This window comes from Canis lupus, chromosome 35 (assembly GCF_003254725.2).
Source record: "Canis lupus dingo isolate Sandy chromosome 35, ASM325472v2, whole genome shotgun sequence".
NCBI classification, from domain to species: Eukaryota; Metazoa; Chordata; class Mammalia; order Carnivora; family Canidae; genus Canis; species Canis lupus.
In genome coordinates, this window is record NC_064277.1 from 17,341,264 (window position 1) to 17,365,339 (window position 24,076).

Consider the following 24,076-nt stretch of genomic DNA (forward strand, 5'->3'; position numbering starts at 1 on the left):
TAGATAACCTTCAGATTATCCTGAAAATCTATGAATTCGGCCTGAGAGTTAAAGAGAGACCAGCTGGAATGCTACAGTGAGAAGAGTTCGCGCTTCTATCCAGGTAGGAAGACGGGGAAAAAGACATAAGGAAATAAAAGGCCTCCGAGGGGGAGGGGCCCGCGAGGAGCCGGGCTGAGGCCGGGGCGAGTGTCCCCAGGACAGGAGAGCCCCGTCCCGGAGGAGCAGGAGCTGCACCGACCTTCCCGGGCGGAAAGGGGCTCGCAGGGAGGTGGAGCAGGACCCAGGAGGGCGGGGATGCCCTCGGGCTCCCGTGGACACTAACAGACACCTGCGCCCCGGGACAGTGCGCCGAGCTCCCTAAGGGCTGCAGCGCGCACGGGGGACCCGGAGCAGCTCGGGGGGCTCGGGGGCGGCTCCGCGGAGGGGGCTGCGGGGCGGGAGCGCGAATCCAACAGCGCAGGCGCCGGAGCACAGGGCGCCGGGACACAGCCCAGGATCGGCCTCCACCCGGGACAGGCAGAGGCCGGGAGGGCCCAGGACAGCGAGGACGCTCCTGCCCCAGCTGAGCAGATCAGCGCCCCGGCCCGAGCCTCCAGGCCCTGCAGACGGAGAGCGCTGGAGCTACTGCGGGGGCTGAATCCAGGGCTGCAGAGCTGGCCCCGCCACTGGGGCTGTTCCTCCTGCGGCCTCACGGGGTAAACAACCCCCACTGAGCCCTGCACCAGGCAGGGGCAGAGCAGCTCCCCCAAGTGCTCACACCTGAAAATCAGCACAACAGGCCCCTCCCCCCGAAGACCAGCTAGACGGACCAGTTCCAGGGGACGTCAAGGGACTTAAAGTATACAGAATCAGAAGATACTCCCCCATGGTTCTTTTTGTTTTGTTTTGTTTTTTTGTTGTTGTTTTGTTGTTTTGTTTCGTTTCGTTTTGCCTTTTTATTTGTTTCCCTCCCCCACCTTTTTTCCCTTTCTTTCTTTTTCTTTCTCTTCTTTTTTTTCTTTTTTTCTTCCTTTTTTCTTTTCTCTCTTTCTCTTTTCTTTCCTTCTTTCTCTCCTCTCTTTTTCTCTTTTTCCCAATACAACTCGCTTTTGGCCACGCTGCACTGAGCAAAATGACTAGAAAGAAAACCTCACCTCAAAAGAAAGAATCAGAAACAGTCCCTCTCTCTCACAGAGTTACAAAATCTGGATTACAATTCAATGTCAGAAAGCCAATTCAGAAGCACTATTATACAGCTACTGGTGGCTCTAGAAAAAAGCATAAAGGACTCAAGAGACTTCATGACTGCAGAATTTAGAGCTAATCAGGCAGAAATTAAAAATCAATTGAATGAGATGCAATCCAAACTAGAGGTCCTAATGACGAGGGTTAACGAGGTGGAAGAACGAGTGAGTGACATAGAAGACAAGTTGATGGCAAAGAGGGAAACTGAGGAAAAAAGAGACAAACAATGAAAAGACCATGAAGATAGATTACGGGAAATAAACGACAGCCTGAGGAAGAAAAACCTACGTTTAATTGGGGTTCCCGAGGGCGCCGAAAGGGCCAGAGGGCCAGAATATGTATTTGAACAAATCCTAGCTGAAAACTTTCCTAATATGGGAAGGGAAACAGGCATTCAGATCCAAGAAATAGAGAGATCCCCCTCTAAAATCAATAAAAACCGTTCAACACATCGACATTTAATAGTTACGCTTGCAAATTCCAAAGATAAAGAGAAGATCCTTAAAGCAGCAAGAGACAAGAAATCCCTGACTTTTATGGGGAGGAGTATTAGGGTAACAGCAGACCTCTCCACAGAGACCTGGCAGGCCAGAAAGGGCTGGCAGGATATATTCAGGGTCCTAAATGAGAAGAACATGCAACCAAGAATACTTTATCCAGCAAGGCTCTCATTCAAAATGGAAGGAGATAAAGAGCTTCCAAGACAGGCAGGAACTAAAAGAATGTGTGACCTCCAAACCAGCTCTGCAAGAAATTTTAAGGGGGACACTTAAAATTCCCCTTTAAGAAGAAGTCCAGTGGAACAATCCACAAAAACAAGGACTGAATAGATATCATGGTGACACTACATATCTGTCAATAGTAACTCTGAACGTGAACGGGCTTAATGACCCCATCAAAAGGCGCAGGGTTTCAGACTGGATAAAAAAGCAGGACCCATCTATTTGCTGTCTACAAGAGACTCATTTTAGACAGAAGGACACCTACAGCCTGAAAATAAAAGGTTGGAGAACCATTTACCATTCGAATGGTCCTCAAAAGAAAGCAGGGGTAGCCATCCTTATATCAGATAAACTAAGATTTACCCCGAAGATTGTAGTGAGAGATGAAGAGGGACACTATATCATACTTAAAGGATCTATCCAACAAGAGGACTTAACAATCCTCAATATATATGCCCCGAATGTGGGAGCTGCCAAATATATAAATCAATTAATAACCAAAGTGAAGAAATACTTAGATAATAATACACTTATACTAGGTGACTTCAATCTAGCTCTTTCTATACTCGATAGGTCTTCTAAGCACAACATCTCGAAAGAAACGAGAGCTTTAAATGATACACTGGACCAGATGGATTTCACAGATATCTACAGAACTTTACATCCAAACTCAACTGAATACACATTCTTCTCAAGTGCACATGGAACTTTCTCCAGAATAGACCACATATTGGGTCACAAATTGGGTCTGAACTGATACCAAAAGATTGGGATCGTCCCCTGCATATTCTCAAACCATAATGCCTTGAAATCAGATCTAAATCACAACAAGAATTTTGGAAGGACCTCAAACACGTGGAGGTTAAGGACCATCCTGCTAAAAGATGAAAGGGTCAACCAGGAAATTAAGGAAGAATTAAAAAGATACATGGAAACTAATGAGAATGAAGATACAACCGTTCAAAATCTTTGGGATGCAGCAAAAGCAGTCCTAAGGGGGAAATACATCGCAATACAAGCATCCATTCAAAAACTGGAAAGAACTCAAATACAAAAGCTAACCTTACACATAAAGGAGCTAGAGAAAAAACAGCAAATAGATCCTACACTCGGGAGAAGAAGAGAGTTAATAAAGATTCGAGCAGAACTCAACGTAATCGAGACCAGAAGAACTGTGGAACAGATCAACAGAACCAGGAGTCGGTTCTTTGAAAGAATTAATAAGATAGATAAACCATTAGCCAGCCTTATTAAAAAGAAGAGAGAGAAGACTCAAATTAATAAAATCATGAATGAGAAAGGAGAGATCACTACCAACACCAAGGAAATACAAACGATTTTAAAAACATATTATGAACAGCTATACGCCAATAAATTAGGCAATCTAGAAGAAATGGACGCATTCCTGGAAGGCCAAAAACTACCAAAACTGGAACAGGAAGAAATAGAAAACCTTAACAGGCCAATAACCAGGGAGGAAATTGAAGCAGTCATCAAAAACCTCCCAAGATACAAGAGTCCAGGGCCAGATGGCTTCCCAGGGGAATTCTATCAAACGTTTAAAGAAGAAACCATACCTATTCTCCTGAAGCTGTTTGGAAAGATAGAAAGAGATGGAGTACTTCCAAATTCGTTCTATGAGGCCAGCATCACCTTAATTCCAAAACCAGACAAAGACCCCACCAAAAAGGAGAATTACAGACCAATATCCCTGATGAACATGGATGCAAAAATTCTCAACAAGATACTGGCCAATAGGATCCAATAGTACATTAAGAAAATTATTCACCATGACCAAGTAGGATCTATCCCTGGGACACAAGGCTGGTTCAACACCCGTATAACAATCAATGTGATTCATCATATCAGCAAGAGAAAAACCAAGAACCATATGATCCTCTCATTAGATGCAGAGAAAGCATTTGACAAAATACAGCATCCATTCCTGATCAAAACTCTTCAGAGTGTAGGGATAGAGGGAACTTTCCTCAACATCTTAAAAGCCATCTACGAAAAGCCCACAGCAAATATCATTCTCAATGGGGAAGCACTGGGAGCCTTTCCCCTAAGATCAGGAACAAGACAGGGATGTCCACTCTCACCACTGCTATTCAACATAGTACTGGAAGTCCTAGCCTCAGTAATCAGACAACAAAAAGACATAAAAGGCATTCAAATTGGCAAATAGAAGTCAAACTCTCCCTCTTCGCCGATGACATGATACTGTACATAGAAAACCCAAAAGTCTCCGCCCCAAGATTGCTAGAACTCATACAGCAATTTGGTAGCGTGGCAGGATACAAAATAAATGCCCAGAAATCAATGGCATTTCTATACACTAACAATGAGACTGAAGAAAGAGAAATTAAGGAGTCAATCCCATTTACAATTGCACCCAAAAGCATAAGATACCTAGGAATAAACCTAACCAAAGAGGTAAAGGATCTATACCCTAAAAACTATAGAACACTTCTGAAAGAAATTGAGAAAGACACAAAGAGATGGAAAAATATTCCATGCTCATGGATTGGCAGAATTAATATTGTGAAAATGTCATGTTACCCAGGGCAATGTACACGTTTAATGCAATCCCTATCAAAATACCGTGGACTTTCTTCAGAGAGTTAGAACAAATTATTTTAAGATTTGTGTGGAATCAGAAAAGACCCCGAATAGCCAGGGGAATTTAAAAAAAGAAAACCATATCTGGGGGCATCACAATGCCAGATTTCAGGTTGTACTACAAAGCTGTGGTCATCAAGACAGTGTGGTACTGGCACAAAGACAGACACATAGATCAATGGAACAGAATAGAGAACCCAGAAGTGGACCCTGAACTTTATGGTTAACTAATATTCGATAAAGGAGGAAAGACTCTCCATTGGAAGAAAGACAGTCTCTTCAATAAATGGTGCTGGGAAAATTGGACATCCACATGCAGAAGAGTGAAACTAGACCACTCTCTTGCACCATACACAAAGATAAACTCAAAATGGATGAAAGATCTAAATGTGAGACAAGATTCCATCAAAATCCTAGAGGAGAACACAGGCAACACCCTTTTTGAACTCGGCCACAGTAACTTCTTGCAAGATACATCCACGAAGGCAAAAGAAACAAAAGCAAAAATGAACTATTGGGACTTCATCAAGATAAGAAGCTTTTGCACAGCAAAGGATACAGTCAACAAAACTCAAAGACAACCTACAGAATGGGAGAAGATATTTGCAAATGACGTATCAGATAAAGGGCTAGTTTCCAAGATCTATAAAGAACTTATTAAACTCAACACCAAAGAAACAAACAATCCAATCATGAAATGGGCAAAAGACATGAAGAGAAATCTCACAGAGGAAGACATAGACATGGCCAACAAGCACATGAGAAAATGCTCTGCATCACTTGCCATCAGGGAAATACAAATCAAAACCACAATGAGATACCACCTCACGCCAGTGAGAATGGGGCAAATTAACAAGACAGGAAACAACAAATGTTGGAGACGATGCGGAGAAAAGGGAACCCTCTTACACTGTTGGTGGGAATGTGAACTGGTGCAGCCACTCTTGAAAACTGGGTGGAGGTTTCTTAAAGAGTTAAAAATAGACCTGCCCTACGACCCAGCAATTGCACTGTTGGGGATTTACCCCAAAGATACATGCAATGAAACGCCGGGACACCGGCACCCCGATGTTTATAGCAGCAATGGCCACGATAGCCAAACTGTGGAAGGAGCCTCGGTGTCCAACGAAAGATGAATGGATAAAGAAGATGTGGTTTATGTATACAATGGAATATTACTCAGCCATTAGAAATGACAAATACCCACCATTTGCTTTGATGTGGGTGGAACTGGAGGGTATTATGCTGAGTGAAGTAAGTCAGTCGGAGAAGGACAAACATTATATGTTCTCATTCATTTGGGGAATATAAATAATAGTGAAAGGGAATATAAGGGAAGGGAGAAGAAATGTGTGGGAAATATCAGAAAGGGAGACAGAACGTAAAGACTGCTAACTCTGGGAAACAAACTAGGGGTGGTGGGAGTGAATGGGTGACGGGCAGTGGGGGTTATTCTGTATGTTGGTAAATTGAACACCAATAAAAAATAAATTAAAAAAATTCCACATATAAGTAATATCATGCAGTATTTGTCTTTGTTTGGCTTATTTCACTTAAAATAATGCTCTCAAGATCCGTCCATGTTGTCACAAATGGCAGGATTTCCTTCATTTTCCTGGTTGAATAATATTTCATTGTGTGTGTATATACACGTACAGATATGCATGTGTGCATATTACATCTCCTTTGTTCACTTGTTGATAGATACTGAGGTTGTTTCCATGTTTTGGCTACTGTGAATAATGTGGCAATGAACACGGGAGTGCAGATATCTCTTCAATATCTTGTTTTCTTTTCCTTTGGATATAAACCCAGAAATGGGAGCACTGGATCATATGGTAATTATATTTTACATTTTTTGAAAGGCCTCCATATTATTTTCCACGGTGGCTGTACCAGAGTGGCTCACCATTCAACAGCACATTAGGGTTCTCTTTTGTCCATGTTCTTGCCAACATGTGTTATTATCTTTTGTCTTTTTTTTTTAAGATTTTATTTATTTATCCATGAGAGACACAGAGAGGCAGAGACATAGGCAGAGGGAGAAGTATGCGGGACTCCATCCCAGAGCCCCAGGATCACAACCTGAGCCAAAGGCAGATGCTCAACCACTGAGCCACCCAGGTGCCCCATCTTTTGTCTTTTTGATGACAGGTGTGAAGCAATAGCTCATTGTGATTTTCAATTTACCTTTCTGTGATGATTAATGATGTTGAGCCCCTGCTCATCATTTGTGTATCTTCTTTGGAAAAATGTCTCTTCAGGTCCTTTGCCTATTTTAAAATTAGATTGTGTGCATTTTTCCTGTTTTGCTATTGAATCGTGTAAGTCCTTTATATATTCTGGTTATTAACCTCTTCCAAAAGGAAAGATTTTGCAAATATTGCTTCCATCCTGTAGGTTGCCTTTCCATTTTGTGGATGGTTTGCTTTGCCATGCAGAAGCTTTCTAGAGTGAAGTGGTCCCACCTGTTTATTTTGCTTTTGTTGCCTTTGCTTTTAGGGTCAAATCCCCCCGAAAATCACTGCCAAAACTGATGTGCCGGAACTTACCACCTACGTTTTTTTTTCTTGGAGTTTTATGGTTTCAGTTCTTACCTTCAAATCTTCCTTCCTGCCTCAATTTGTACCTGTAGGCCAGTTCCCTCACTCTGTCATGTTAAGACATCTCTTTCTGCTTCTGGTTCTGATCTACTGTTTCCTGAATCTCAGATCTTCAGTTTCTTGATTTATCCCCTCCTCTTTTTTTTTTTTTTTTTTGCTAGAATATGCCTTCATTTAAAATATGTGTGAGAGGTGAAAACTTCTGAGTCCTTACTTGTCTGAATTATTTTTTTGTCTTCCTTGGCTGAGTACCGAATATTAGATTGTAATTTTTTCCCCACTCAGATTTTTACAGATATTAATTCCGTGCCTTCCAATATCTAATTAGTTTGCAGGAGATTTGTTTTCTTCTGTTCTTAACTTTCATAGTCACGTTTGTAGCTGTAAGACTTTTTCCTTTGTTCTTATTAGTTCACAAATCTCGATGTTAAGACAAGTCTTCTTCTGGGAACTTTCCTTCCACTATTCCATTATTTCTTTGCTGCCATTGTCTCTCTCTAATGCTCCTATTAAATATCGAATCCTCTGTCGCCCTACATGTGTCACCTTTTCTTTCACTTCTTCCATCTCTGTGTTCTCCTTTATGGGAGACTTTGTTGCTTGTCAACCATTCTATTTCAATGCATGTTTCGACAACTGTTTTTAATCTCCAAGAGCTCCTTTTTATTTGCAGACTTTCCTTACCCAGAGCATCCTGCTGTAAATGCAATATCTATTCTAATCTCTCTAAGGATGGTAGTTAGAATTTCAATTTTATTTTTTTTAATTTTTATTTATGTATGAGAGAGAGAGAGAGGCAGAGACACAGGCAGAGGGAGAAGCAGGCTCCATGCACCGGGAGCCCGACGTGGGATCCGATCCCGGGTCTCCAGGATCGCGCCTTGGGCCAAAAGCAGGCGCCAAACCACTGCGCCACCCAGGGATCCCAGAATTTCAATTAAAAAAAAAAAAAGTTTCCCTGCAGGGCGCCTGGGTGTCTCAGTCTGTTAAGTGTCCAACTCTTGATTTGGGCTCAGGTCATGATTTCAGGGTCGTGAGATTGAGCCACATGTTGGGCTCCATGCTGGGCACTGCGCCTGCTTGGGATTCTCTCTTGCTCTCCATTTCATGTCCTCCCAGCCCCCCTCCCACTTGTGCTCTCCTCTTTTTAAAAAAAAAGAAAGAAAGAAGAAAGAAAGAAAGATAAAAGAAAGAAAGAAAAGAAGAGAAAGAAAGAAAGAAAGAAAGAAAGAAAGAAAGAAAGAAAGAAAGAAAGAAAGAAGAAAGAGAGAAAGAAAGAAAGAAAAAAGTTTTAAAAAGTTTGCCACAATCTCTTTGATGCTGCCAGGATTCTCTCAAATATTTGTTGTTTCTTGGTTGTCTGTTCATACTTAGGATAAGTGAATTGAGTGATCAGGAGTGGGGCGTATATGGCTGAGTTCTGTTGACAGAGGGGGCTTCTCTCTGAGCTGACTCGTCAGGGAATTGACCTCTACACTGTAACTTTCTTCTAAATTAGGATGCATTTCTCTGATTATCAACTCCACACTAATTGGTCTATTTCTTCCCCAGGAGACATTTTACTCACTTTCTTTAGAGAAGAATCTATCATCTATCTATCTACTATCTATCTATCTATCTATCTATCTATCTATCTATCTATCTATCATCAACATCTATATTTGGCCACGGGGTAAATGCCTTCTTCAACTTTTGGCCAAAGAAGGGGATGTAAGAACGTCAGAGTGGCTCAGTCAGTTAAGCATCCAACTCTTGGTTTCAGCTCAGGTGGAGACCTCATGGGTCATGGGATTGAGACCTGGTAGCATGGGGATCCACACTCAGCAGGAGGGAGTCTGCTTGAAAGATCCTCTCCCTCTGTTCCTTCCTTCACTCATGCTCTTCCTCTCTTTCTCCCGCTCTCTAATAAATAAAAAAAAAAAAAAATTTTTTTTTTTTTTTAAAGGAAAGGCAGGTAGTGAGCCATGGTGGACTGTTCCTTATACAGGTCTTCAACTGGTTTTCCTAATCCAGATCCAGTTCTCACTCCCCATCTCTGTTGTATATTCTGCTTCTCAGTCAAGATTTCCTTTGGGTTCTATCAAGTTAATTCCCTTCATTGTAGGAGCATGTTCCCTCTTTGTTTGTATACTGGGTGGCTACTGTTTGCTGTGTTCTATCCATTGGTCAATGCTTTTCCATGTATGTTCTGTTTACTAGCAATTTATTGAACTCTTTTCTGCACTGATGGCTTCTTCTTATTAGTCTTTATTTTGGAATTTTTGTACTTTTAAAAATCACTGCTTTAATTAAAATGAGTTCTCACAGAAAGGAAAGAGATACTTCAATTTCTGCAGGACTCCTGTTCTGAAATAAAATTCTGTTTTATATAATGAAGCTCACACATACTCTATGTTTAGTGCAAAAATATTCATGACTTTTTTTAATATTCATGACTATTAAACCTACCTTTACATTCTATCTAATATGAAAATAAAATAGCTTCTTTTGTTCCTTTTAAGGCTTATTGGCCTTAAATTTAACTTTGCTAATAATATTGCAGTTTTATTTTATTTTATATTTTATATTTTATTTTTTAAGATTTTATTTATTTATTCATGAGAGACACCAAGAGGGAGGGGTAGAGACATAGGCAGAGGGAGAAGGAGGCTCCACACAGGGAGCCTGATGTGAGACTTGATCCTGGGACTCCAGGACCACACCCTGGGCCGAAGGCAGGCATTAAACCTCTGAGCCATCCAGGGATCCCCAATATTGTGGTTTTAGTTTTCTTCTTGTTAAGTACTATAATTTTTAAATCTTTAGAGTTTCTCTTATTTAATATGCCTATAGTAGAGGGCACAGAGAGTTTTTCTATTCCCTTCTTCCCTCATGCACAATTTCATCTGCTTTTAAATCTTCAAAGTTTTCACACGGAGATAAATACAACATCTGATTAAGATGGCATATGGTTTCTAGCAAATAACCAGGGAAAGTTCAGGAATAATATTCACAGGAAAGAATGAACCCAAGCCAACCTGGAGGAAGAGTCCAGTATTAATCATAGAGAACACTTAATACATCACCTATCCCAGAGTTTTTTAATTATAGAGCATCCAATCGCTTGAGAATTTAAAGGTTAAATGTTAATAAGGCTTTGGAAAGGAGACTAGAATACATTAGTTCTGAAATTAAGTAGTTGTTTCATCTTGGACAAATTGTTTGTGAAGCTCCTCTTGTGTACTAAGCACTTTCCTGGGTGTATAGGATACAACAAATAATATATGAGCCATGCCCTGAACAGGCTCTAAATGGATAGACATGTGATTAAATAATTTAGCACAGCGTCCTAACTACAATTTTATTCTAGGTGGAGTAATGGTACAAATAAGGAAGTGATTCTTATCATTTCTGACATGCTAGTTCTGTGGTCCTCTACTTGAAGAAATAGCACCTTATTTCCTTAAAACAATGGCTTTTGTGCCCCGAATGAATTCACAAATGGTTCCCAAATGTATAAGTCAGGACCCAACCAGAAGACAGAGCCACAGAGTAATAATTAGAATAAAGGAAGGTTAACATAAGGACTTAGTATCTATAATAGACGATTAGAATAATGGGAAACTGGCCTATAAGAAGTACAGAGAACTCAGGATAATTCAAAAATCAGATACAAGGGGCAGTTGTTCCATCCAGGTTTGGGATGGAGTGTTCCCTCTCCAACAGGGCTGACGTAGAGACTTCACTGGGGTGAGCTCAGCTTTGGCTCACTGGATCATGGAAGAGTCATCTAGATGCTGTGTGGGTCTTGCTGGAGATCCACCCTCTGAGGTGCTGTGGTGCCATCCATAGGGAAGCTCTGCGTCCTGCAATTCACTGCAAGGCCAACTGAGGGAGTGCAGGAAAAACAACTAGCCACTGAGTGCTGCTGGCTGCCCCCAAACACTGTAGGAACCAGGTGCTGAAGAAGACATTCATTATAGGGACGGTTCACTGCAGAGCTGGATATGCTGAAGCCATGCACTGCAGGTACCCATGCTGGAGAAGTCAGGACCTGTAGGAGTCTGGCAAAAATGGGCTTACCACACCATGAGGAGAAAAATCCCTCTTTTTCTCCAGTGTCCCTCCTCTCTTTCCACTGAGAAAGCTCAGCATTGTACCAACTGGCAAAGAAGAAATATTTAAAAGGCCCGTATCATTTCTACAGAACAGACGATGAAGAGTGGACTTAGGGCTTAGAGTCAACCACACCGATAATTAATATAATAGGATAGATTTTTGTGACTCTTCTTCTGAAGTGGATCATCTGCCCTGGTGGCACAGCGGTTTAGCGCCGCGGGCAGCCCAGGGTGTGATCCTGGAGACCCCAGATTGAGTCCCGCATCGGGCTTCCTGCATGGAGCCTGCTTCTTCCTCTGCCTGTGTCTCTGCCTCTTTCTCTCTCTCTCTCTCTCTCTCTCATGAACAAATAAAATCTTTAAAAAATAAAAAAAAGAAAATTCTCATCATATTTCAATGTTCATCCCTTATATTCTACAGGTGGTCAACTGGTTTACTTTCTCCCAATAGTTGCTTAGAAAATGTGTAACATTTCCATTTTGGTATTTCCCTTGACGACTAAAATTTAGAGACATGTCTGACTTCAAGGTGCTGTTTCTATGCCCCAAAGGCTGATGGATTTTTTTTGTTTGTTTGTTTTCTATTTCTAGAATCCTAGATTTGTGTTTCCTTTGTTAACTAGACCAACATCTTGCTGATCCCTCCATGGTAACTCTGGTTGTCATTATCTTTCTCTAGTCCTCTTCCTCCTCTCATTATATTTGTAGCCTTAGTCTTCCCAACAGGAATGCAGGACTTCTCACAGGTAGGAGTTGAAATGAATTTATAGCCCTTTAGGATTGATTTTAATATTCTAGAAGTATCCCATAGAATGGAACACATTCCAAGTGTAATGTCTGATGTTCAAGACAGATGTCAGACAGCCACACTTCCTATAATCAAGGCAGTGGGTAGTTCCTGGTGGTTGGATTGCAGATATTTTGGTTCTACAAACTTGCTGCTTCTCAGTTTCAAGGACGTTTAGCAGGTGATGTGGTTTAGGATGGAGTCACCCAAGTGTTAAAAGCTACCTTGTGACATAGGATATTTGAGTGCTGGAGACTGAAGTGGAAAATAACAGCAACTTGAATAAAAAGGAATTTCTTTAAAAAAATACAGGAGCCTCTTAGAAGAGGGAAGATACCAGCCTTTATAAAGAAGAGGGTCACTCATGCTGAAAGAACTGTCTTAAACAAGGAGCAATTCCACAGTGATCAATGAGTAATAATGAAAGTTCATTCTGGAAACAACCCAACTGAGGCTGGTACATGAAGGTCCAGAACTGTAGAATTGAGCCCGAACCTCCTCTTTGGCATTTCCTCCAATGCTTGTGCAATACTTTGGTAATATGTATGAACCCAATAAGAGTAAGGATGTTGTAAGATCTTTCAGCAGTGATACATAATCTGAAGAATAGATGCTTGCTATTAGTAATAGTAGTGTTAATAACAATAATAATGGACAATACTTGAAAGTCCACTGTGAATCAGGTGCATTGGCATTACCATTTAGAACAATATTTACGGGATCCCTGGGTGGCGCAGCGGTTTGGCACCTGCCTTTGGCCCAGGGCGCGATCCTGGAGACCCAGGATCGAATCCCACATCAGGCTCCCGGTGCATGGAGCCTGCTTCTCCCTCTGCCTGTGTCTCTGCCTCTCTCTCTCTCTCTCTCTGTGATGATCATAAATAAATAAAAAAAAATTAAAAAAAAAATAAAACAATATTTACGGCCACTTACCAAGGTGAAAATGATAATCATCTGTTATGAGGAAATCAAGTCTTGCAATATTTTTGGATAACTTGATATGGTAAATGTAGGGCCAACTTTATAACATAGATATAAACTCTATGAAGGCAGAAATCATTGCTGTCTTGTTCACTTGGCACCCTTAATGCCTTGAAAGTAATAGGTGTACAGTGAATATTTGTGGAGTAAATGAATAATTCCTATGTCTGAAGGCTTTCCACTGTCTTCATTGTTTTGTGTTAAAGTTATCTAGGAATTTGGGCCATAGCCCCCTTGATTTGTCTAGCAGATATTCCATGGGATTCTGAGACCAGGAAGACACCAGACTGTAGTAATCTTTGGCTGGTGAGCTGGGGGTCCTTATAGGAGTAGGTAATTGACAATGACTGGCACAAATTAGAAGTAATGACAGACCTTCAGGAGTAAACCTTCATTTAGTAAGTGGTTCTGTCCCTCTATTTAATACTTTTGATACAGGAATCTTTAATTTAGGAAGTATAATCTAAGAATTATGGAGCCCAGGGGAATCCCTGGGAGGTCCTCAGGAAGTCTGTCAATACTGAAATTATATGCAAAATTGTGTTGTGTACATATTTATCTGAAAGGAGGGTTCTGTAACTTTTAGGGGGGCTGTGACATTAGAAAGATAAACAGTATTCAATGGGAACATTTATCTTTAAATTCTGAGGAGTCAGTATTTTTGTGTAAGGTCAGAATTAGAAAGAAGCATTCTTTTTTGTTGGTTTGTAGTTGAAGGAGAAATTTTGTTTTCTCCTACAAATAATGGATGTAAGAATGTTTTTAGGTATAACTGACATTCCTGAGCCTCAGGCTGAGGCATATTTCTTATTGAAAAGTCTAAGTCACTCATTATGTCAAAGCCCAGTAGAGAATATTAATTAATTTCCAACATGCTTCATAGCAAGATGAAAATAAGTTGGTCTCTCTGACCACCCAAGCTGCCATCTACCCTGAATGCTTTCTCTTGTTCCTTCCTGTTTTGGGTCCAAGCTAGCTAAAACAGGGTATTTTAGAGGTTTTCTTGAAATAAGGTGGTGAGCCTTTACCTGTCCCTCAACAAAACCCACAGACCTGCTTGCCTGATTCTGGCAATAGAAGCTGCATGGCTGCTAGCAAGCTTGCCTCCGCTTTGATCTGTGATGTGTATGACACTATATTTTTTGGCTGCTCCAAAGCAGACTGCCAATTAGATCCAAATGTGTCAGACAGCCTCGGAGAAGGTACTAGCAGCCAAGTTTCCATTACTGGTTACTACTGATTGATGCCTGCAGCATTCCGTTCATTTAGAAATGGAAACCTACTCTCATCTTTAATCTTGGGGCTGGGAGTTGGAGTAATGGGGAGAAAGTCCCAGAACACAATTAAATCTCTTTGTATCTCTCAGCTTTTAACTTGTGTTTCTCTTTTAACACAGGAAAGACTCAAAACAATAGGAGGCTGTGATTCTCTTGTTCAGAGTAGGGTATGCTTTTTATTTTCTCCTGTGTAGAAGGATGAAGGAAAGCAGGAAGAAAGCTGTGTTTATTGAAAACAAGCTCTGTGCCTCAACTGTGTTCGATATTTTCAGGTGTGACCTCATTTGATTCTCCAAGGACTAGAAAAAATAGGAATTAGCATTCTGCATACTATTGAGGAATGTGTGGTTCAGAGAAGAAAAATACATTCTTCTGGGTTGTATCCATTCTTTTTTTTTTTTTTTTTAAAGGATTTTATTTATTTATTCAGGAGAGACACAGAGACATAGGCAGAGGGAGAGAACAGGGAGCCCGATGCAGAACTCGATCCCAGGACCCAGGGATCATGCCCTGAATTGAAGACAGTCACTCAGCCACTGAGCCACCCAGGCGCCCCTGTCATATACATTCTAAGTGGCAAAACAAATTCACATAGGTCTCTGTTGGGTTCAACAGCCTGTGCTGTTTTCACTCCAATGTACAAAAATGTGAGTGATTTTGGCATTAATCCCTCTAGCACCTGAATAGAGCTTTGAGAAAGCCTGGAGTGCACAATGGAAATCAGGATATTTAGGCTAGGAGCTAATCTGTGAGTCACCACAGACCAATATAGGAAAAAAGAAAAAGATCAAGGACTTAATTTCTAGATTTCATCTTTTGCATTAATACTTAGAAATGGGCCAGTGTTTATTTTTCCCTTCTAATCCAAGAAACTTGAAATCAGATCACTATTCTGAGAAATAAACTGCACCAGGGGAAGAGGATGGAGGAGAGAAAAACTAAACCTCTCTTCTTTATTCATGAGTCATATTGTCCACACTTGGTTTTTCATTGATACCAGCTGGGATGAGTTTTGCCCATCTCTCAAGGAGGATCCTAATGATCGTTCACGGGGCCTGCATCTCATTTGTGGTACCAGTTAATTCTGGAAACTCAAAATTCTTTCGAGTGAATATATGTTGAAGAACACTTTCTTCTTTCTCGAGGCGTGTAATTTGGTATTTGGGACTGTGTTACACAAAAGTTGATGAAGTATACTTCACTATGGCTCTTCGGGGAAGGAGGGTTTATGGTAACCAGAACTTTTAGCTGTGGCAAATAGCCCAGGGTGGAGGTTGGCAAACTTTTTCTGGGAAGTTCCAGATAGTAAGTATTTTAAGCTTTTTGGGTCATATGGTCTCTGTGGCAACTACTCAATTCAGCTGTTACAGCATGAATATAGCCATAGATGGTCTGTAAACAAATGGGCACAGCCGAGTTCCAATAAACTTAGTTGCAAAAACAGGACGGGGACCAGATTTGGCTTGTGAGTTGTGGTTTGCCAAACCCTAGCCTAGAGGATATCTCGGGTGTGTCCATATATATATGACACTCACTGCTAAGCACATAATAAATGCTCAGCAATGTTTTTTAAATGACCAAATGCAAGTGCATGGAGGAGCAGCAAAATTCTTTCACTATGGCCTGAAATCCTATGGTGGAAACCAAAAGCCCAAGATGATGGTATTTGGGGCCTTTGGGAGGTGATTAGGTCATGAAGGTAGAGGCCTTGTAAATGGGATTAGTGCCCATATAAAAGGGACCTCTGAGGGCAGCCCCAGTGACCCAGCAGTTTAGCATGGCCTTCAGCCCAGGGTGTGATCCTGGAGACCCAGGATCGAGTCCCACGTCAGGCTCCCTGCATGGAGCCTGCTTCTCCCTCTGCCTGTCTCTCTCTCTCTCTCTCTCTCTCTGTCTCTTATGAATAAATAAATAAAAATCTTTAAAAAAAAAAAGGGACCTCAGTGAGCATGCTCACCTCTTCTACCATGATGTGAGGACATGGCAACAAATTGGTGGTCTGCAAACTAAAAGAGGCTCTCACCAGAAATGGACCACACTGGCACCCTGATCTTGGACTTCCAGCTTTCAGAACGGTGAGAAATTTCTGTTGTTTATAAACCACCTAGTCTGTGCTATTTTGCTATAGCAGTTCAAAGAGACTAAGGTATTTTTCTATAATTTATTCCTATCAATTGTATTATAAATTAGGAATTGGTAAGAATATACTTAATTTATAGGCAGAAAAATGAAGCCGGGACCCCAAAAGTTGGAGGCAAATTTTCATTTAGAATTCAAGCTGCTTTTAGGATTTTTTTCATACCTTAGCTTTACTGTTCAATTATTTTTAAAGATTTTATATATTTATTCATGAGAGACACACGGGGGGCGGGGGGGGGGGGGCAGAGACACAGGCAGAGGGAGAAGCAGGCTCCATGCAGGGAACCCGATGTGGGACTCAATCCTGGGACTCCAGGATCACACCCCGGGCCGAAGGCAGATGCTCAACCACTGTGCCACCCAGGCATCCCCACTGATGAATTTTTTTTAACAGAGCTATAATTGATACACAATATTAAGTTAGTTTCAGGTGTACAACATAGTGATTGACAGCTCTGTACATTGTTATGCTCACCACAAGTGTAGCTCCCATGTGTCACCATACAACAGGATCACAATACTACTGACCATATTCCTTATGCTGTGCCTTTTATCCCTGTTTTATGACTTACTCATTCCATAACTAGAAGCCTGTAGCTCCCTTCACTCATTTTGCCCACCTCCCCCAACCCCTGGCAACTGTCAGTTTGTTCTCTGTATCTGTGGGTCTGATTCTGCTTTCTTGTTTGTTCATTGGTTTTGTTTTTTAGATTCCACATACAAATGAAATCATAGCGTGGAATTCAAACATCTCGACTCTATTTAAAGCCACATTTACTGAACCCCCTTGGTTTTATTTTATCATTTATTCTAAGGAAAGCTGCTCCCCCCAACCCAAAGAGAATACTATTTCTGCTGCATCAGATAAGGTACCCTGTGCTGCAAGAGCTGGAAAACCCACGTCAAACAGCATTAAATAATACAAGGAATTTGTTAGTTGATATAATTGAAAAGTCTAGATATAGAGTGGGTTCCAGACAGGCGTGGTTCAGTCACTCAAAGATACCAAGAACCCAGTTTTTCTTTGCTGCTTTGTTCTGCCTTCCACTACATTCTTCACTCTCAGGTTCCACCCTGTGGGACACCCTTTAAGGTTTTCTTGCTTGAAAAATGGAGGAGCAAAGAAAATGAACTCCTTAAACGTCTGCTGACCTTGGCTGGCTAAAGAAACAGAACATAGAGAAGAATGAACTAACATATGTCCTGGTTTGGGAGTGGGAAAAAGAATGCAAGTAGGCAAGTCAGTCGAATATTTGGAGGTCTCAAAAATTTGGAACAAGCCAGAGAGCAGGTGCATTCTAGGGAAGGGAACTCTTTTGGAGGAATGCAAGAGTTTAGCAGTTAGAGTGAGCCCAAAGCCAATTTGAGTCCCTGCAGTCACAGGAGAAGGTGAGCTACAAAGTGTGGATGGACAAGTCGGGGAGGACCAAATCCTGAATCTGAAAAAGTCAGTTTTTATCCCCACGCTGAATGGGGGATTGCTGCAGAATTTTGAGCAAGGGAATGATCAAATTAGACTTAAACATTACAAACATTACTCTGGCAGCTTTGTGGAAGGACGTTCAAAGAGAAAAGCAGTGAACCTAGTACAAATCAGCTGGACGTAGCCTAGCAATGGCAGAAAGGGGAAAGGAAGAGTAAGAGCCACTTAGAATTAACCCACTGGATACAGGGGGAAACGAAGCAATGAGAATGACTTCTGGGCTGCTATTTCAGCAGCTGGGTGACTGGTGTGGCCACAAATCATGTTGGGTGAATATACCTATCCTTGTGCCTTTGTCGTGGGAGCCCAGGATGTACTGTGTTGTGTACCTTCACATGGGATGAGGAGAACTGTAACAGAGGTGACAATCCCCAGGTAGTCTCCTAGTTGTTCAAGTCTGGGGTAGAGGGAGATGGAGGGAGTCTGTATAAGCATCTGTAACCAGTTTATAGTCTTGGTTCCTGCTGTCTCTGAGAAGTATAGAGCCCTGGCCAGATTAAATTCAGAGGTAGCCACAGAGCTGGGCTGCTCAGCCTTTTCAAATTACTACTGGGTGGGACCATTGTGGAGGGAAACTGGGCTTTCTCTCTAATCTTTGGCTGCTCTTGCTAATGGAACATACTCTAATGGTCAGAGCCACCCTCAGCCCTAAAAGGGAAAAATGCCTCTCTAGCTTTTGTAAAGAGCCCTCCCTTGTGAGGCAAATGCCTGGGGCATCCTACCCGTGAGGGATGTGTGGGGAGCAGTCCAGAACCCTGTGTCTGTCTATGACTCAGCCAGGCCTCATGAAGGAGACTTCTCCAAACCTTCGGGGAAAGAAAGGGAATTGAAAAGAGCCTTGTCATTGTTCTGGCTGTGGGAACCTAGGTCAGAAACATCGCTGCAGCCACTGCAAAAGGGCTCCCAGCATTTCTTCCCAGGCAACATCCTGTGTCAAACTGGTGACCGTAGCAGTGCTGGGCTAGCTTGCGAGCCACCTAGCCCGGTGGAGGGGTGGATGCACCGACATAGTGTTTGCAGTCACAACTTTGCGGGACACCCTCACCCTTCGGGGGCTCAGCTCCAAAGACCTCAATGTTAGGAATAGTGGGTGGGAGGTGAACCAAACAGGTGATTTGATAAAGTTTGCTTCTTTAGTTAGACAATGCTTTGAGACCATGGTAAAAAAGGATCCTGAATGGGAATGCAGTTGTCCTTCTCCTTAGAGATCTGGGAAGCCTTTGAAAGTCTCAGTGTGTTTGGGATCCCTGGGTGGCTCAGCGGTTCAGCGTCTGCCTTCAGCCTGGGGTGTGATCCTGGAGACCCGGGATTGAGTCCCACTTCGGGCTCCCTGCATGGAGCCTGCTTCTCTCTTCTCTCTCTGCCTCTCTCCCTCTCCCTCTGTGTGTGTGTCTCTCATAATTAATAAATAAATTCTTTGAAAAAAAAAAAGCCTCAGTGTGGCTGAGCTGCTTTTCAGGTAAAACCGGTCCCTGATCCTAGTCAAATAGGTAGTGTAGCTCTAGGCGACCAGAGGGTGGATGTGGTGGGCAGAGGGATGAAGTATGGTGAAGTATGGTGAATAGTGCAGAAGAAAGCTTTTTGGCCTTCTCTTTGGCTTCCTTTCTTCCCAGACCCTTCTCTCTTTCTTTCTTTTCTTTCTCTTTCTTTCTTTTCTTTCTTTCTTTCTTTCTTTCTTTCTTTCTTTCTTTCTTTCTTTCTTTCTTTCTTCTTTTTCTTTCTCTTTTTTCTTTCAATTTTATTTATTTATTCATGAGAGACACAAAGAGGCAGAGGCACAGGCAGAGGGAGGGAGAAACAGGCTCCATGCAGGGAGCCCATGTGGGATTTGATCCCGGTACTCCAGGATCATGCCCTGAGCCAAAGGCAGACACTCAACTGCTGAGCCACCCAGGCGTCCAGGCCCTTCTTTTCTTTGAGGTCTATTCAAATGCTCTCTCCTGACGCCGTGGCAAAGTGAGAGGTCCCTGGGACTTGGTTTTTAGGTACATATGGACAACTGAAGTTAAGAATTGTGATCAAGGAATTCAACAGCCTGCATTGGATGTTCATGGTGGGCCAGGCATTGGGTAGTGGCTGAAGGTCAGGGGAGGGGTGATGACAAATGAGATAGTGAGATAGGGTCCCTGCTCTCAGGGTGCCCACTGCTTACCGGGGAGGACATGCACCTTTCTAAATAATTGGGACACGCATCAGAATGTAGTAAGTGATCTGGGAAAGGTAAAAACAAGATAGTAGGCAATGCAAAGACCAACATGAGTATTTGGGCAGGAGACCTGGGGAGCGAGAGAAAGTTAGCAACAGTGAGAACAGACAAAATTGTTGGTGAGAAACTAGAAGATTTTGAGGGTCTGTGTTTCTGTGTAAACTCAGCGGGGGTGGGCCACCTAACATGGACTTGCTTCCCTCGGGGTCCTGAAATCAGGACAGTTGCTCGCTTGCTCTTTCCTCCTCTTTCTTTCCCCTCACCCTTTCTTTCCTTCAGATTTTATTTATTCATGAGAGACACACACATACACAGAGGCAGAGACATAGGCAGAGGGAGAAGCAGGTTCCCTGTGGCAAGCCCAATACAGGACTTGATTTCAGGACCCCAGGATCACACCCTGAGCCGAAGGCAGACGCTCAACCACTGAGCTACCCAGGTGCCCCTAATTGCTCCTTCACAGTGAGAAAAGTTTAACACCTTGTGTGCCTGGGTCTCACAGTTGGTTGTCAGAGTCTTGATTTCAGCTCATGTCATGATCTCTGGGTCATGAGACTGAGGCCCACGTTGGGCTCCACACTCAGTGCAGAGTCTGCTGGAGATTCTCCTTCTGCCCCTCTCCCCTGTACATACTCTCTGGAATAAATAGATCTTAAATTTGTTTGGTGTTTTTCTTTTTTTTATAACACCTGATGGAGTTTGAAACCAGCTAAATAATGGCTGATCCTTATTGAAGGGTTGGGAAGTGGGGGTGGGTTTCCACAGAAACAGACTAAAACAGTCTCTGATTTAATTGCTAAGTCAGGAAAGGAGAAGAGTAGAGTTTCTCCTGGCCTGCTAATATTGGAGAGTCCTTCCCAGGTGATGTAGAAACTCCCTGATTGCCAGGAGCATAGAGTCCGAGGGAGGAGACCTAGAAGTCATCTTACTGCTTTAAATAGGACACTGATTTTTTTTTTTTAAGACCCCAAAGGCACGAAAACCATTTATCACACAAAATATCTCATAGGCTTCTGCTCTGTGCAAATCAAGACAACAGTTCTTGATGTCTTGTTTTTCTTGATATCTTGTTTCATAAATTCCTTGAGAAATGTGTTTCTGGAAACTTGAGGAAATTATGCCCACCTTACTTTGACTCAGTGGCTGCTCCTCCAATGACGTGGTTGGGATTGTTAGGTAGCATCTTCAGGGTTGGCAGAGTTGTTCCTAAGGGGCGTAGGAAAAGCCCTAGAGAAGGGATGGTGTGGAGTGGGGAGTGCGGACAGGGTGGGAAGTTCCATTTATTGAATATCTACTGAGGACGGTGCTTAAGTACTTTGTAGGCAGTATTTAGTCCTCAAGACTCCTGAATAAAATAGATAGGATCCCCAGAGAATGATGAAGAACCAGACTCTGAGAGGTTAAGTAACTTGCCTCAGGCCTATCTACTCAGTGATGACGCAGCCATGACTCATGGGCCAGAATCCAGGACTTGCAGCACCCAGCTCTGCTGCTCGTGGGTCCAGTGCTGTTCTATCAGAAAACAAACAATGCTGTTCTTTCATTGTGCTCAGAGGCGGAAAGGAGAAGGGGCAAGCGGCATGATTCTACCGACAGCCTTGCTGCTACGAGGGCAAACCCGTCAAATTTTTTGGTTCACTGCTGTCATAAGAAATATATATGGCAGGAAGACCCAGTATAATTTTATACGTAAAATTTCATGAGCAATTCTGACATTTCTGAAGTGTGAAGTGCTCTGTCCTTGTATTGAAGTAGATCTGTTCTGTTTGTTCAGTTTTGAAACCATGCCCGTCCTGACCTCCGATTTGGGGGTTGCCTGCACAGTGAAAGCGTTCATTGGGTGTAACAAATTGGAGATTTGTTTGGAGCTTTGGACAAAGGCATTTTGACAACCTCCTTCCTCTTTTGCATACACCCCTCTGCCTAAGGACATGATGTTATCCTTTCGTGATTGACTTTTCCCATAAAAACTGTCTGGTTTTATAAAAGAAATAGGTAATTTATCTGTCTCCAAGAGACTTTCACTCTAATTTATATGTGGGGTTACACCCCAGGATAGAGTCTGCTTCTTGAACCTTTCTAGGGATGAAGGACTCCAGCTAGCTCTCAACTAAGAAGGAGTTTTGAATGTGAGGAATCTGACCATCTCCGCAAGAAAATTAATTCTTCTAAGTCATGTATAGATATTCTTCCTTAGGATTCCTACCTGTGAGTAGATAGAACTTTTAAGAGAGGACTCTTTTACTTTGACCATGGAAATTTTGCTAGATTTGGTGGTCTCAAACCTGAAGTGTTTGAGAGGATTGGAGGAAGACAGGTGGTGGTTGGTGAGGTGAGCTTGATGATCACCTCCACCCTGAGAGGCTCTGGTTTGAGGATCATACTTGTCAGATCTGTGGGGGGAAAGGGAACTTTCCTGAATGTTTGAAGGTCGTTTGTGCACTTCAAAGTGATAGGCAGATATGAACAATTGTTGCTATTAGGTGCTGAGGAGCGAGAGCAAAACTCTTCAGCCTGTCTGTAAAAGAAGGCCGGCCTTCTCTTAACACAAGTTAAAAATTCTTCACCCGACCACAAAAGTTCTTCTTTATTTGACCAATAAATCATATCCATATTGATTTCCTGTTATATGGTAAATATTATGCCAGGCTTTGTGGAGGCTGGAAACAAGTGAGGTGTGGTCTGTGTGCTTCAGATGCTTATGATTAATCTTCAGGGAGAAGAGAGATTAAAACAATAAAACACATGTAAAAAATCCCTAGCGCCTAACTAAACGGTGTGCTGCAAATCATGAGGGGAAAGCTAAATGGTCAGATGAGTCAGGAGTTCAGGCTTGCCTCTCAGTCTGTCAAGGAATCCCTGTGCTAGAAATTAAAGACAGAAATGAGGAGGCAGCAGAGGTCTGTTTGTCTGGAAAATTCTACTCCATAACCAGTGACCCTCAGGATTTGTTTAATCTGCTTTGTGGTGTCCATTAAACTCTGGTTTCAAGACCTCCTATGCATCATCGCATGCACCTGAGGCCTTGGTAGAGCAGTTTATTGAAGGACTGTGACTTCGGAGTCTTGGTGTATTAGCTCAGGCTACCATAACACAATATCTTAGGCTGGCTGGCTTAAGTAATAGAAATGGATTTCTTGCAGTTCTAGAGGCTAGAAGTCTAAGGTCAAGGTGCTGGCAAAGGAAGTTTCATTCTGAGGTCTCTTCCCTTGGCTTGTAAGCCACTGTCCTCTCATATGATCTCTTCATGGAGAGTGCTCGGATCTTTCTTCTTACAAGGACATTAGTTTCATCATGGGAGCCCTACCCCCACGACCCCTTCTAAACCTAATGTCCCAAATGCCCTCCTTTCACATAATATCATATTAGAGGGTAGGGCTTCAACATACAAACATATATAACACTTGGTATGACTCAAATTCTGTGATGGATTGGAGAAAGGGAAAAACATAATGGAGCTCTTTTGCCACCTTTGAGCTTTGCAATATATAGACTGCATCCTAACTATTACCATTGATGTGTTCGCTTCTATCAGGGTCACACTAATTTCAACATTTTTGCCATATTTGAAATTGAGGCTCTGAATGCTGAATTGGAAGGCTGCCATAGTGTCCGGCACCAAATTACGTGTGGAGTGTGAAGGCCTCTTGAATATAGGCACTTGAGAAATGTACACTCTGCTAGCCAAACATGCAACTTACCCATCATCTTCCATAATTAATCTCACGTATGGGTAGTAGAGAGGCCACTGCTCAATTCCTTCCTGACTTAACAACAGCCAAAAGTTATTGGCACTCTAACCTTCCTTTGGGTCTTCCATTCAGTATTTCCAATGACCTCTTCCTTTTTTGTGTCTTCTCTGCCTCTTCTTCACTGTCTAGAAAGCCCTCCCTCAAGTAGCCATGACTTGTTTGTGTTTTTATTTTCCTAGC